This window comes from Thunnus albacares, chromosome 24, assembly GCF_914725855.1.
Source record: "Thunnus albacares chromosome 24, fThuAlb1.1, whole genome shotgun sequence".
In the NCBI taxonomy this organism is placed as follows: Eukaryota; Metazoa; Chordata; class Actinopteri; order Scombriformes; family Scombridae; genus Thunnus; species Thunnus albacares.
Window position 1 is genome coordinate 234,198 of NC_058129.1, and position 16,593 is coordinate 250,790.

Consider the following 16,593-nt stretch of genomic DNA (forward strand, 5'->3'; position numbering starts at 1 on the left):
GAAGCATGTTTCAGAAATGTCCCAGAAGCGGCTCTCTGCTCCGTCCGTCTATTTTTGACAGACGCCACGTCAAGTTGTACAGAGCAGATCAAGCTGGGTAGGAAGTCAGACACAGTAACAACATAGAGCATCAAGTCAATTTTCAAAATAAAACCGTGCAGACTCCCGCTTGTATATCAACAATAAACGGAATTAAAACAGACAAATAAAGAAACCATTTAACTACATAGCCTACTTAACCATAGTAGAAGCACAAAAATCAAAGAAAATTACCAAATCAACAAAATCTGAGCAAGTTCACAAAATCAGGCAGTTTAGTTGCCCTGCTACTGCAGTAATTACAGTAGCCTAAAGGAGTGCAACTGAACTTAAAAGGTGGATGGCTTCCCTGCAATCAAGACACTCTGCCTCCGAAATGCTCCCGGTGGGATAAGGACGCCGTGCAGAGGATTGAGCAAAACCGTGTCAGAGCCGGGAGGCGGCACACACACACCTGATGGGATCCCGCTGTTAGTACAATATACTGTTATGAACTTCAAATAAAACCTAAGGTATATATTATTAAGGAGGAAGATGACACCACCACTACTACTACTACTACTACTACTACTACTACTACTACTACTACTACTACGGCACCAATGCTACTTTCTTCATGTTCAAAAAGAAAAGAAAGCAAGAGTACGCCATATTTTTAATGACCTCCGGTTTGTTGTTTGTTGTTTGACCTCCGGTGGAGCCTGCGGAGGAAGCACCGTGACTGTCAGGGAAAAACAGTTTGTCAAGGAGCTGCTAAGTTCGGCTGCACAGATAGGAAACACCTTGGCTGACAGGATGTACCACTCTGTTTGGGGGGGGGGACTTTTTGGTTTCTAACGGCAGTTGGCAACCAGCGTATTAGGTGCATTACCGCCACCTTCTGCTCTGGAGCGTGGACCAGAGATTAAATCCTACACATTAATCCTGTCTGTCTAATGAACTCAATGAAAACTCTACTGCTCCACCCACTTGGCATGTTCATTAAAGTTTTAAGGTTTCCAAAATTCTTCTTTCATATATTGTCTTTCTTGATCATACTTAGTACAATCTATGCTTGCATGCATAATAATCTCCTCAGCCATCTGGAAATATACACATACATACATACATACATACATACGTATCAGCGCATATATTGGTATCGGCATTGGCAATCAGCCACAGTGATTTGGAAATATCGGCATATTGGATATCGGCAAAAAATCCAATATCGTGCATCCCTAGTTAAAATAGCCCTTTAACCAACACAAACAATAAATAACATAGATCTTTAAGTTTCAACAAATTACAGTAGCCTGAATAGTGTGACAGAAGACTTTGTGTTGTCTCAATAATTGTAAATTATGAGCTCAAAGTATGAACTCACTGACTGAAATTTTCACCAAAATACATGAATTTTCAAATAATATTGACCACATTAACTAGACTAAATATGCCAATTATGCCATCAATGATTTTGAGGAAATTAGAAAGGGAACTACCACTTTTACTATTGATTGTCCAGTTTCTTGGCAGCTTTAACATTGACAGGGGACGATGATGACGCATTGGTAACATTAGCTATGTTAGTCAAGTAGCAAACTTTAGCTAGCTAGCATGTTTATTCACTGACTAATCTGGCTGCGGTCCCCTGTGTGCACACATTTGGTCAATTTTGCCACATTTAGCGGCATCCTGCAAGTGCCTCTCTTTTTTTGCTCTTTCCCTCTCTGCTCCACCCTCTCTTTTTTCCACCGTTCATTTTGCTGCTAAGTCATTTAACTGCAACTGCCAACTTCTCTCACTCTCTTTCTCGACTTGCTCTCTACTTCTACCGTGCCTGGCTGTCACAGCACTCCGGGCAGTGTTGCGTTCAGGGTCAAAAAAAAAAAAAAAAAATCTGCAGCCTGCGTGGACTTGCTGGGCCATTTAGGAGGCCAGGCCACTGGGTCAGGCGATTAAGACAGGAGTTGATGGTACAAGTAACACTATGTTTCTTGAATAAACTGTTAAATTATTGCCATGTTAGCAACTGAGCTAGGTGACAATTTGCAAGCTAGCTAACTCAGAGCCCCCCCAAGTCTATATTGAATGAAATGATGTACAGTCCTGAGAGCAAAATGACAGGGGGGAGTTAATGGCACAGTACAGAGAAAGAGTTATTGAGAAAGACTAGCAGTAGCATGTTTCTGGCTTGCTATTCATTAATTTGCCAGCTACAGTAGTTCACAGTGGTGGAAAGTAAGTCAGTACATTGACTCAAGTACTGCACTTAAAGTCCATGTAAAGGAAAATCAGAGATTTCTTTTGAACCACATTGTAGAAAACTGTTGAAAACATTGAAAAGACTGAACCATGCAGTACTGAATTGTGGAGTTAGACCATTAAACTGTAGACGTAGAAGGGTGACTAGCATAACTCCTCACCTAACACTATATAAGAACTAGAGCACCTTGGCATTGGCTGGGTTTGTAGCCTGTTGTTTGCTAATGACAGCATGCAATACTTTAATTGCAAGCTAAGCATTAGCATCTGGGGGAGATGTATGCTGCAGTCACAACCATAAATGTAAACTCTCTGGGCAGATAGAAAGGTCTGCACTTAACTATGAGATATTCTAGGTTAGCAGAGCAGTGCCTCTTGCTAATGGAATTGTCTGTGCACCAAGCTTTGTCAACATACTAGCTAGCTAGCTGTTGCATCAGACCTGAGGATGTAGCACCCCCGCAGCTCAATAGCACTATTGGGGACACTGCTGTTAAACCATGTTTCTGTGAAAATCACTTGCAGTTGCAGTCCATAATCCTTTTATGAATGGTGATTCACAGTTGCAGTTCATCCATGTTGTTTACCAGAGACCGTACATTGGCAAGGAAAATGCTGGGTAGGGATAGCCGATGAGGAGTTAGCTTTAGCTTAGCGCCCTTAGCCCTCAGCCCTCCTCTCTTCACCTGCATGTTTAAGCATGCTCCCAGCCGGTGGAGGAGGATTTATTCATAGTATTAGCTGTTACTGGTGAATGGGGCCATTTTCGGTAAATGGTAGCGCTCATGGAGTCATTTCAAACTCAGCTGAAGCATCCGTCGTCAGGTAGAGTCGGTGTTAAACCCAGAAGACATTTACATGCCCCACTGCTGTTGCAGCACTGCTGAGGGAGCTGTGCCTGTGTGGCTGCTTGCACTCTATCCAGTCTCACCCTCGCTGCCTCAGCTGCATTGCAGACGCTACTCTGGTTCCTTTGGCGCCACTACAGATGTACTCCTGCAGCTGCTACATCCAGTCCTTCTCCCACATTTTTCAAAGTAGTAACGTTGACACCGAACTTAATTGAAAAAACAACAAATTAAAATAACAATGATTTGTGATGGATCACTTGTTAACTACTCATTTACATTTTTTCTGAAATAAGTCCACATTTACCTATAAAATAGGTGATGAATTAAACAGTGGCTCCTAGTGTAACTTTATTTTTGAAATATCATCCATGTGTCTTGTCTTACACCTACAAACCAGGCCTATTTTAAATTGTATATTTTTAAAGGGAGTTCAGCATGAGCATACTGAGTTTGGGTGCAGTTTCAGTACCTTCCATGGATACACCCAAAGTGTTTCAGAGCTCAGAATACTGCTTGTTGTTCCATGATTTTGAATCCTAATTTTATATACTTGGCATTTTTTAATCAGTTTGGCTGGGTGGTTAATACATTTTTCTGATACACATTATTGCTTTACACAGACTAAGTACAATTTTGAGGTAGTATTGAGGTACTTTTCTTGAGTATTTCCATTTGGTGCTACTTTATACTTCCACTCCACTACATTTCAGAGACATATTGTACTTTCTACTCCACTACATGTTCCTTTTCAGATGAAGATTTGATACAATGGATAATATAAGAAGCTTTTAAAATATAACAGCAGTGTGTAGTCAGGGTCATATTTTAATGTCTGAGTTGTTAACAGACACCAAATAGTGATTTTTTCCTCTAAACTTCTCACATGGTTTCATTTCAATAAATGTTCTAATGATCCAATGTTTTGCAAAAAACAAAGATTAGAGAAAAAGTCTAAAAACTACTCCAGGGACCAGATGCATAAAACTGTGTAGATTTGTGACTAAAACTGTGTGTACGCACTAAGCCAGAAATATGCATATGCATTCTTTTTGTCAGATTTATAAAGCAGTGTGTACACATGGTTCTGTTTTATAAATCTCATTTATAAAGTCATTAAGGAACTGGGCGCACGTGCATGAGCCTCATTTCCATTCCCACAATAAGTCATAAATGGATGAAGACACACCCTGAACCAGCCGTTTTGATATCAATTCGCCGCCTGCTCCATCAGTCTGTACACCTGTCAGTGAAACAAATCGGAAAGAAGTGCCATTTCACCGATTGTGCTGCACCAGCGAGGTTCTCCAACAGCCAGAACAGCTGTCATTACACATGACCATAATGCACAGCTGTTCAGCACTTTATACTGTCCACATTAATTCATCACATTGACCTGTAAACCATCTTTGGCAGTGATATCTCAGAAATGTAATCAATGATTAGTTTGTAGTGCTCATATCTAAAACAAATTTACACGGTGTGGCACAACTAAGGATAAAATAAAATAAAAAAATTACGATTAAAATAAAATGTTGACTCCTATATATTAAAAGAATGATACATTAATCATACAAAAGTAATTGATCAATGTTATGTTTATAAATGTGCCTTTGGCCACCAATCTCTGTGTTAACACACACACACACACACACACACACAAAAATCACAATCAGTGTAGCTAGTTATCAACCAACACAAACAATGTTTTACTGAAAGATTCCATCTCTCACCTATATTTCATATCCACTTCATCACGTCACTCTCAGATCACTTTATAAAAACATGTGTATGCCTGGTCTAAAGAATGTGTGAGATGTACACATTCTGTGTTTATAAATACCAGTTATGTGCGGGAAATGGCTCTTTCTCACACAGGCTTTGCCCTCTACTGGACTCTATGGGTAATACTCTCCTCCAATCACAGGTACACAGTCACCCACTGAAATTTGGAATGCACGTAGCGAGCTATGATCTGGATGTGCCTTCCGATTACATGTGTCTCACACAGTGTATAAGGAAGCACTTCACTGCTGCTCCTGATTCCTCACTCATCTGACAAGAAAGCGAGCAGGAAGCCACTATCTCCGCTGGTGCAGGATAGGGACATACAATACAAGAGAAAATTTTATGGCCGGGCATGCAGCTGGCCACAGCAGTGTTTAGCGTCACTAGACAGCCCCCCACAGTGGAACAGGTTGAATTTCTGGGTTGCACCACTGGCCAGTAGGGATGTGCAGAGAGCCCAGTATTTGTATCTATATTTATTGAGGCAGCAAACTTCATATTTTTATTTGAATAAAAGTGGAATAGGTGGAAAAATCCAGTTTGTGTTTTAATTAAGCTTTTAATTTTAGTATATTAATGGTGTTAAAATAATAATAATAATTTATGAATAAACTCTTATGAAGGAGGTCCCCACACCAGGTCTAGAACGCGAGTCTCCCAGATCATAGATGACTGCCCTGACTACTGAACTAAACTGAGTGCATTGCCATTACGCAGACAGACTTCTACTTATTTATACACCCATAATACAGAGACAGCACAGCGTTAAATGGGTAGAAAAGAGCTTCAAAGGCGATTCTTGCTTTGCACTTTTCATTTATTGCCTATTTGTTACAACTTAACTTTGTGGAGAGAAAAAGGGGAACGACAGATTATGAGAGTCACTGACATGCACTTTGCACATGTCAGTAGCTCAGCTTTATCTCTGGGGAACACCCCAACAGAAAATGTGTGTCATGCAGCAGGTAGATGTGACTCCCCACGTTGAGACCTGCTGATAGACGCGACAGCAGAGCACGGGAGAGAGACTCAGATAGTGATGTAACCAACCTGCACGCTGGTATTTGACGTTTTTTTTTTCCTCCCCAAAAATAAATAATTTTTAAAATATTTGTACAAAATAAATGTTTGTAAAAAACCCTCTATTTGTGCTTTGCCGAATAACGTATTTGTATTCGGGCACACCTGTATTGGCCAGATAAATAACTGCTCACTAATGCCTATATCTATCGAACCAGCTAGCACAGTTTATCTCTCTGGCTAACAGCGATGTGGTGTTATCCCCTCAATGAAGAATAATACTTCGCACCCACTCATTGGCCAGGGAGAGGACACTAAATGTCTGCTTAGTGTCAACACTGTCTCAACACTGTTCTCACCGCTATCCTTCACGGGACCGACTTACACAGCTTGGGTTAACGATGGTGTGTTCGGCAGCATTATCTCCTTAGGGAGTAAAGCCCCAGGCTGCACATGAACTGAGGAGAAGAGATATCATGTCTCACTCCTCTCTGGTTATCTCCGTGGGAAATACAGAGGGGAATGAACACACTGACACAGCATCAAATGCTGTGATGAGGCAGCCAACAGTGACGTGTTCATAGACCACACCATCGGCTTGTTCCTTTCGATATCAATCCCTCATGGGCCAATCTTCCCTTTATGGAAGGTTTGGCAGCGTGGAGGGCCAAATCGGAATACTATGGCTTCCTGGATGCTGCCCCCTAGCTGGTCCCCTGCCCTCTGACACAGTTTTACAAGGAATGATTTCACAGCTACGTGTTAACGGAGTGGATCAACAAAACACTGAGACTGAGTTATTCACTCCAGTTCTGCTGTGTTCCTCCTCCATTCTTGGGCATCAAGGAGATAAATCTATCTTCCCAACAGGAGAGAGATTCTCTCTCCGAGGAGATCCAAGACCTGTTGCTAAAACAGGTTGTCTCGATCGTTCCCACTCATGACAGACAGAGGGGGTTTTACTTTGCATAGTTCCTGGTTCCCAAGAACACAGGAGGTTTCAGACCCATTTTGGATCTCCGCATACTCATCCAGTGAATAGCCCAGAAGACATTCCGCATACTAACCATCAGGAGATTGCTGGCAGAGTATGGTCTAGACCTGCTCTACGTGAAAAGTGCCCTGAGATAACTTCTGCTGTGATTTGGCACTATATAAATAATTGAAATTAAATAACTGGTTCAACCAGGTGACTGATTCACCACCATTGACCTGAAAGATTCATATTTTCATGTTGAGGTGGTGCAGAAACACAGGAAGTTCCTGAACTGAAAACTGAACTTAAATACAATCTGAACTAATCAGATAACAAGGAACAGGTGGCACAACACAAGGGCAGGCTGGGAGCTGATGGGCTGAGGAAGACACAAGGAGTAGGGCAAGACTAACAAGGGTAATGCAAGGCAGGTGAGAGGGGGAGCACATGAACACTGGAGGAGGACGGAACAGAACCGTATTGGAGCTGGAATGCGGCACAGACGTGCCTGATGGAATCCCAGCATATATCAGGGTAAGGCCCTGCAGCGCTTTGTGGACTTGGTGCCTGAAATCACACAATTTCTGTCAATGAGAAAGGACAGGGACTATCCAGAATTGTCAAACGATGCATGGCTGCTGGACCTCGGGTTCCTAACTGACCTGACGCTCAACTGTGATCTGTAAGGGAGAGAGAGAGAGCTGTCACATCTATTGAGCTCCGTGAAGTCCTTCAAGGCAAAGGTTGGGATGTGGAAAAGTCAGCTACAGAACAAGAGACTCGTGCATTTTCCAACTTAGAAAAAATGTTGCAGTGCATTTGTGACCAGTAGGCTTTCTAGCCAGAGCGCTACAGTTTTCAGTTGGACAAACTGTCTGCTGAATTCAACAGCAGATTCAAAGAGCTGGACGAGATGGAGAGAATCCTTTCCTTTATTTCAAATCCCTTCTCACCCATCAACATGGAGCAGGTAGCTGAAAAATTTGAGGGGGTTTCGTCTTATGTTTTATTATCCTCTTTTTTAAAGGGGTGATGGAATCCAGTATCAATTGCAATGAGCCTGTGGCATTATCAACAAGATTATTAATTTGGGAGGGACTAAAGTTAGCATAAGAATTCTCTGTTGTATTGAAACATTGCATTGAATTCAGTGATGGAATTAGTTAATAATTACCACACCTGCTGATCTATAGTCACCTTCATCCAGCCCTTTTGCATGTTGCACTGCTGCACATACATGAACCATAATAACAGGTGTGCATGGACACACCCACACTGTCTGTGTGCCTTGCGCTTGTCGTTGCACTTACACGGTTAAAATAGGATCCATAGTCTGTTTTGATCTGTTGTGTCTTACAATTAATTGTTGGTTTATGATAATGTGATTAGAAAAAAAAAATCCGCCACAGATACTGGTGGAACTGGAGAGCTGCCATTCAATACATTTGGGTTTATAGTGGGATTGTAGATCTGTTTTATTCTGGAAGAAACAATAGTTCTTTATGACCTGAATAATATAATGTAGCTTATGAATCAACATTTAATCAAACAAAATGTTTTAGTCATGGCAAACTGCTAAAATAAGCAGAGTCTCTTGTACCATCTTCGATGTTGCTAAATAGTTTAGCTCATCACAATCCAGAGCGCACATTTTAAGGCTTTCCAGTACACAGTTTGAACACTGACCAATCAAAATCCTTGTCCTGCCTGCTTCATTTGCATGCAGTCCTCTAGTGTTACTAGTACTACCAGTGGTACCAGTGAAGTTAAAAAATGTCACTTCTTCACTAGTTAACTAGTTAGTCTCTTTTGACTTCACTAGTTGACTAGTCACACACATTTTCTTCAACTAGTGAAGGCAGAAATGTTAATTTGTTAACTAGTTTTAATTAATTAATTTTAATTAGTTAACTTTTTTACCTTATTAGTTAACTGGTGAGGCTCAACATGCTCACTAGTTAACTAGTTAAAGCCTTTTTTGATCTTACTAGTAAACTAGTGAGGCTGCTCACTAGTTAACTAGTTGAGCTGTCTTTTTACTTTACTAGTTAACTAGTGAGCCTGATGGTGTTTATTTGAACAAGTGAAAGTCAAAATGCTCACTAGTCACACTAGTTGCACAAAATGCCAGAAGAAGGGTGCATTGAGGCCTCCTATTGGTTCTTCAGTTCAAAATAAAAGATGCCAACCAATCAGGACCCAGGATTGTATCATTATCCCGCTCACTTCATTTGCATGTTATGCACTAGTTGGGTCATTCTATAGAAGGGTGTTCTGCAACTGCGGTCACTTCTGACTCTCCCAAATAAAAAAAATTTTAATTTTAACCATCTGAGACTGTCATACGTTTGAACAGGCACACAAAATTGCATATGGTTGTAGATGTCAACTGTCTTCATACTCACAAAAAATAAAATATGTTACTTTTTATGACAGATATTGCAATTCTAATGTTTAAATCATCTCTACTCAAGTGTTAAAATATTTTTTGCGAATTAAAATCATATTAATAATTAGAATAAAGCATTGCTGCGGTAATGACATCTTGTGATGGTAAGGACACAATGTTAATGGTGAATGTTAATGAAACCTTAACAATAGGCTACTGTAGAGAACAAAAGTAACAGACAAAAACATAAGGTATTACATTTGTCAAAGTTAGAGGTATTGCAGTAAAGACTGGATCAAACTGATTTTCATGTTTCAAAAATATTATGGCATAAAGTTGATGTGCCATGAACATTAATACTAATACACTAATACAAACCCATAACACTAACAGCATCTCACCACAACTCTTCTGGGGTTCCTAACCACCCAGATGGCGGCCTTTTCTCCCCGCTGAGGTTGAGAGGAGGTTCTGGATGCACCGGGCCGGTGCTGAGGGGCTTAAGAGGAGCTTCTACCCTCTGGCCACTGGGATCCTACATGGGATTGCTACATAGGACTGTCATCCGAGGCCGTTTATCATACCACAGAGCATGCCTGTCAAAAACTGCATCAAGTTCAAAGCAGTGTTTCATCAGCAAAAACACATGGGCGGTGTTTCATGGAGTGCTTTTTGGACTACTGTTGTTACTCACTGCTGTATTGCCTGTGCGTGTCTGTCTTGCCAGAGCAATCAACATTGATGGAAAACAACTGGGACACCGAGTGATTGAGCTTGGGACAAATGCTGGCTCATAGCCAGTTGACGCTCATACAGTGAGTTTTCATCGTAACTTACTGAGATATTTTGCAATCTATTCCTCTGTCCTGTGGCACAGACGAGCCCAGGTACCAGAGCGAATCACCGATCCAGTGGACCGGTCATCTGCCACCCCATTTCGGAAAACAGCAGGTCTCCTCTTCATGCTGATCCTACTCTCTGGAAATGTTCAGCTAAATCCTGGACCAGTGACACCTGGAGTGCTGCAGAACTTCAATGCTGATTTGTGCCCGAGTGTGTCTGGGACTCCTCTGATGCCAGCGATGAATGAGCAGCAACTTTCTGTGCTGGGCTTCTCCCTTAACAGACTAAACTTTGTTAACACGAGGCATGACATCTCGATGAATAACTTTACACTACTGGGCTGTGGAAACCTTGATAGGTCCAGTGTCTCTCGCACAAAACCTGTTGCTGACACCACTGCATGTCGAAACCCTGCAGTGAGGAGGCAGAGGTTATTCAAAACCTTCCAAACTGTCAATCATGCAAAAGTCTTATGGGACCCGAAGCTGAAACCAAGGGGGCTATTTGGTGGACATTTTAACATCAGAAGCATCACTGCAAAGAGCAATCAGCAAACTCATTTTGTGTCTGACTTAAATCTGGACCTTCTCTGTCTGACTGAGACATGATTGAAACAAACAATTCCTGCGTGTGTGTTCATGGTGCCCAGATACCAATGTTTCAGAAGAGACAGACCTGATGGAAGAGGAGGAGGGGTGCATTTTTATGTAAGAGACAACATCAAATGTGAACGTGTGGTTTATAATGCAGGTAACACGTTAGAATATGTTGGGATAAAAATAATGTTATCCCAACAAATGTCTTTTAACAGCATAGGTGTCTATAGGCCCCCTTCTGCAGATGACACTTTCTATGATCAACTCACAGAAGTCTTGAAAGAGTGCAATCTCAACAAAGAATTATTACTGATGGGTGATTTTAATGTGAACTGGGAGGATAAAACTAGGAGGAAAAAACTAAAAATGATCACAGAGAAATTCCAACTAGAACAACTAGTAAAAGGCCCAACTAGGGTTGCAAAATGCTCCATTACACAAATTGATCTGATATTTACTAACCTAACCCTAAATGCAAGAAAACTGATTAAAAGTAGATTTAAGATATTTTAACTCCCCCTATTACTCATTTAATTAATTAATTGTCTTTTAAACACAGCTATTTTCCTGATGACTGGAAATGTGCTATTGTCACGCCTATTTTTAAATCTCAAGACTGCCTTGAAGCCAGTAACTACAGACCAAGTATACTGCCAGCACTCTCAAAGGTTGCTGAGAAAGTTGTCATTAAACAACTGACAACATTTCTTAATCCAAGCAATTTTGGTCTACATTGTATGCAGTTTGGCTTTACAGCAAATCATTCCACCGAAACTGCTACCTTGCACCTAATAGAGCAAATTAAATCAAGACTTGACAAAGGAGGAGTAGCTGGTGCTGTATTTTTAGATCTGCATAAAGCATTCGACACAGACAATCATGATGTTTTAATATCGAAACTCTAAATTTAACATCTCATCTGGAGCACTGGCATGGATGTCTTCATATTTATGTAATAAGGTACAATGTGTTAAAGTTGGTGACACACTGTCCAGTAACATGAAGTGCACAATGGGTGTTCCACAAGGGTCAGTCTTAGGTCCTCTATTATTTAGCCTATATATTAATGATCTCCCAGTGTCATGATGTAGAACTCTAAAAACTCTGGACAAAAAGCCAATGCATTTCCATCACTGTAGGGTACTGGAGAAATGCACTCTACTGAGCTTTGAGAATTGTAGATTATTCTCAAATTTGTGCCTAGTTTATAAAATTATAAATGGTTTGGCCCCTCCTCCACAATGTGACTTTGTGTACACTTGCTCAGTTAGAACTATTAGATCCTCCAGAATATCCTCTATACAAGATTGTACCATACCATTTCATTGCACTGCATTTGGACAGTCAGCAATACATTCAAGGCCAAATTAAAAAATCCACTAAAGACCAATGAGCTCTGTGACCAATGAGTCTATTCATCTATGGTCTTTTCATTAGCACAGGTAGTCATGTCATCATATGACATTGTGGGTGTATGTGATGTACTGTTGTGTGTAGCGTTGCATTTTTTTTTCTATTTTGTATGGTGTGTTCTGTGTGTTCTTTGCTTTGTACTGTTTGTTGTTGTGCTGTTGTATATTTTGATTATGGGGGACTGTGGATGTAAATTAGTTTTGAGCTAAGGCCGGTTCAGTGCATCTTTTGTCTTTAAAACAGTACACTGTCCCAATCAATAAATAAATACGTATAAATACATATAATATAATGTAAACATTTCAGCCTGATAAGTAAATTCATTGCAACTTTGAGGCTTTTGGTACATGTACAGGTAACTAATTGAAACAAGAGCAGAGTTCCTTCCACACTGAATCAGTAAACATCATGTGCCTTGACATCACTGGTTTTGGTTCTGGCACAAGTCCAACCATACTCTTATGGGTGTACCAGATCACATCATCCTTCATTGGCAAATTAAACCTATTGACCGCAACCCTGTGCATTGTTTTAACCAAAGCATAACTCTCTGTATCAACATCTTGAATGATGCCAGGATAAGGGTCATTGTCGTACAGAATGACACACCATTTACTGATCAGCTCCACATTGACATCAGAAATCGATTGTATCTCCTTGGTTTCCTGGAATGTCGGATGATGATGATGGAGGGCTCCCATGGAAGGCTCTGATGCAAGAGCAAAGTGACACACTGTGGGCTGAAGCAGGTGCATGTATCTGGGTTTCTGCAGAAGCAGCTCAGCACTGTCCACATGATTTGCCCAGAGACTGATGTGTGGATCTGAAAAATATAGTATGTTGGCAACTTAGCAGAACATTCTGCACAGTTCTTAAACATTTTAGCCACAGGACAGGATAGACAGGACAAAGCCGATAGTTCTAATGTCTATTGAATGTATTCGTTCACATTAATCTATAAGATAAATATTTTTTCAAAATATTCATGAAATTTAATGGTGCAGCATTATTACATACCTTGTGGTTCTTCATGGTGCCTTTAGCTGTCTCGACATCATCAGTCACAGATGACTTGACCTTTGACAACTCCTCATACAGTTTGACCACATTCTGTATGTCCATCCCTTTTGCTACCAGGGCCAGCCCTCCTCTTTACTGCTGCACCCACACCATGGTCCCTTGCTGTGGCCTCCGTCAAGGAAATTCCATGTTACTTGTTTAAATCCCATCTTAAAGGTCTCTGTGGACAGGAAGAAGAAGTTCTTCTTGGAGTGATACTGTGTGGTTGGGCCATTATTGACCATGTGAAGCACTCTAGTACTGGGGTTATTCCCCCGCAGATGGTGCAGAACAGGTCTGCAGGCCCATATGGCCAAAGGGTCATGGTGGAAAGAGGATGACAGAGTGCAATATGAAGATTGTGCTCCCTTGGTGTAGGCCACAACTGTGTGTGGGCTCACTTGTTGATGAGAAGCCCCAAAGTGCACTGCCTGTATTTCAATTGAAAATTTGCAGAGGTAGTTTTCTGCAAAATCAACATGGAGTAACACCTTGTCTTCGGTCAGATTCTTCTTAAGCTCACTCAAGGTAGCGTAGTGGTGCCTGATGTTGTAAGTGTGCCATCCTATTTTTGCCTGCAGCAATTTGGAGAAGTCATCGATGAGTATTTGGAGGGTTCCATAAACCCTCTCATTTGTTGTTAAATGGACAGTAAATTTCTCTGTCTCACCATCTTTTGACTTTTTCTCTTTCTCCTCCGCTTTGTGTTGCCACTGATGCTATCATGTCTGACTGCCCTCCTCAAACGGCAGAATTTGGAGTGCTTTCTTCCTGCACATGGAGCATTCCCTGCACATGCACTCTTTTGATGGAGTACAACACATGGATAGCATCAAGTTTTCAGCATTGTTGGTCTTCAGGACACTTTGCTGGAATTCAAGGAGATTGGTCTTTTTCGATTTGCTCTCATCATCTTTTGTGAGAACCGGAACTCTTGATGTGCATATTTTCCAAGCTGATATTTCTTAATGGTCTTTCCTGCAATCACTTTTGAAAGGATCTGCTTCTCCTTGGGGTTGGCCAATGACTTGCTACTCTGTTCAGCTCTGCCATAACTACATTATGGAACAGTGAAACCCTTCTAATTTGGCATTGGGGTGTGCGACTCTGGTAGCGGGCTTTGGTTTGCGGTGAGTCAGTCGGGTGCATCTTCTTTGAAAGCCTGAAACAACGCTTCCTGTATTTTTCAACTGAGGCCATTGCCTTTTTCAGTTTGGACTTAGCATCTGTGAGTTCTTTGTACATCTTTGATTGCCTTTTTTTCATTTTTTTACGCCCCCTCTTCTGAGCAGCTACCACATTAGGTGAGACACCACCAGGTCCTCCAGGAGCAACAGTTAAGTCATAACCAGCTTCATTCACAGGTAAGGCCTCTGGGGATAGTGGTGGTGTGTTCATAGCAACAAAGTGATTTGAGGCCTCCAGTATTTTGTGTTTTGCCCTTTGGTTTCTTTTATTTATCTTCCACTGTCTTCTTTTCAGACTTTTCTCTCTTTTTGTCAGTTGGGAGACACTCTTTATCTGCCCATTCTTCTTTCTTTTTTTTGTAAAGCTCTTTTTCCTTCCAAAGATATGCTTCATACCTCTCTAGGTCTTTTCTCATTTCCTCTCTGCATTTCTGTGATTTTATTGTAGATTGGTCTAATCTAGGGCTGCAAAAATGACATGTTTTATGTTTAGTTTACAAAAGACTTAATGTTTGCAATATAATATATATAGATAATTCAGTGGACGACCCACTCTACCTCCTGAGCCACAGCCGCCCCTAATAATGTACAGTAAATTAATGTTTTTATATTGACAGTGTTTTGTAGTAGTTATTACTGTAAAGCTTATTTCATTTGTATATGTGTTTAGCTGAGAAAGATGTAGTGCTTCACCATATATGCATAGATTTTTGGTATGTCTTCAACTGTGGCACTAAATATGACTGGGACGCTGCACTCAGCAATCCAGTCCCCCAAGTCTTGCACTGTAGGATCTTAGAAAGAAATCTGAGTGAGAACTGGAAAAGGCTGGGATCCTGGGCTTTGCTACATGGACCTCCATGTGCAATTGATCAAGCGATAAGGTTGGCACCTTTGAAATATTTACACTGATCTAATGCTGCTTGGTCATAACTAAGAAACTTGAAAATGGCAAGAGGTAAATACTTCTATTATCAAGAGTCTAGAATAAATCAACAGAAAAGAGAAATAGAATTTGTATTACTTTGCAGTTCACCTGAAAACATGCACACATTTGTTATAAAACATTTAATAAATTACTTGAAGTATTCAGACATGAAAAACTCTTGCTGTGGTCCCCCCATATCATCTGCATCTTCTCCTACAAACTCAATGAGTGGTGAATGGGTCCAACAGAAAGTGGCTCTGGAGATTGCTTTAATGGTGCTCTCCAGAAACTTTTTGCCTCCTGATACAAATGGTGGATGCCAGGCCAACAGAAAGGTAATCCTCTTGAAAAGTGCTCAAAATGATGGCAAGTTCCGCTTCCTCCTAAAGCATATAAAATGCCTGAAATTCATAAGAAATGACTGGCAAAAAGGGTTGGTAACTTTGTGGGACAGGTGATCTTGGAAATCTTTTAAAAAAGTGGCAATATCCAATTCTTTTAATTTTGAGTATGTGAAATGCATTGTCATTAACAATTCTTTTAAAAAAATATTCTCCCAGTTTTCTGTAGTGAAGAAAATAAATAAAACTTAGTGATGGAGAACTGTCACTTTCAAAAAGAACTGCAATAATGTTGTCCTCTTCCCCATCCTGAGAATCATCAGTGACAAAGTCACTGACAGGAGTCTTAAAGAAATCAGATTTTTTTCTTTTTAACTGCCAGTATTACATATTCAGGCCTTTCTAAAATTAATTTCAAGCTCTTTTTAAACCAAACCTTTTAGCACAATACTGACATTATAATGGGATTATTCTTCTGGTGTATTCTGATATTATTCTCTGTCAAATCTATGTAATAATGAATATTGAGACTGTTAATGACTATAAAATGCAGTGTCACACATGGTTCCTGTTTTTAAACATATAAAATGCCTGTTTAGTGGTTCCACACATGCCTTTCTGAGAAAGACCTTAAAAGTACAAATGTTGCATGAAATGTCTTAATACATATACTTAATACTATGTATTACAAAAATACTGAACTATTGTCATTACCTCTGGGGTCCCAACATTCAGCCATTGTGCAGGATCCAAACTTGCCTTCTGTTGAATGACAAAAGCTACTATTTCAAAATTCAAGATTCAAGATCTTTCTTATTATCATTTTACAACACCCACAAATGTAGTCTGTAGCCCCCCAATGCCACTCACAAAAACAGAAACCATACAAATGGACAAATAACAAGTCACAAAATCAAAACTA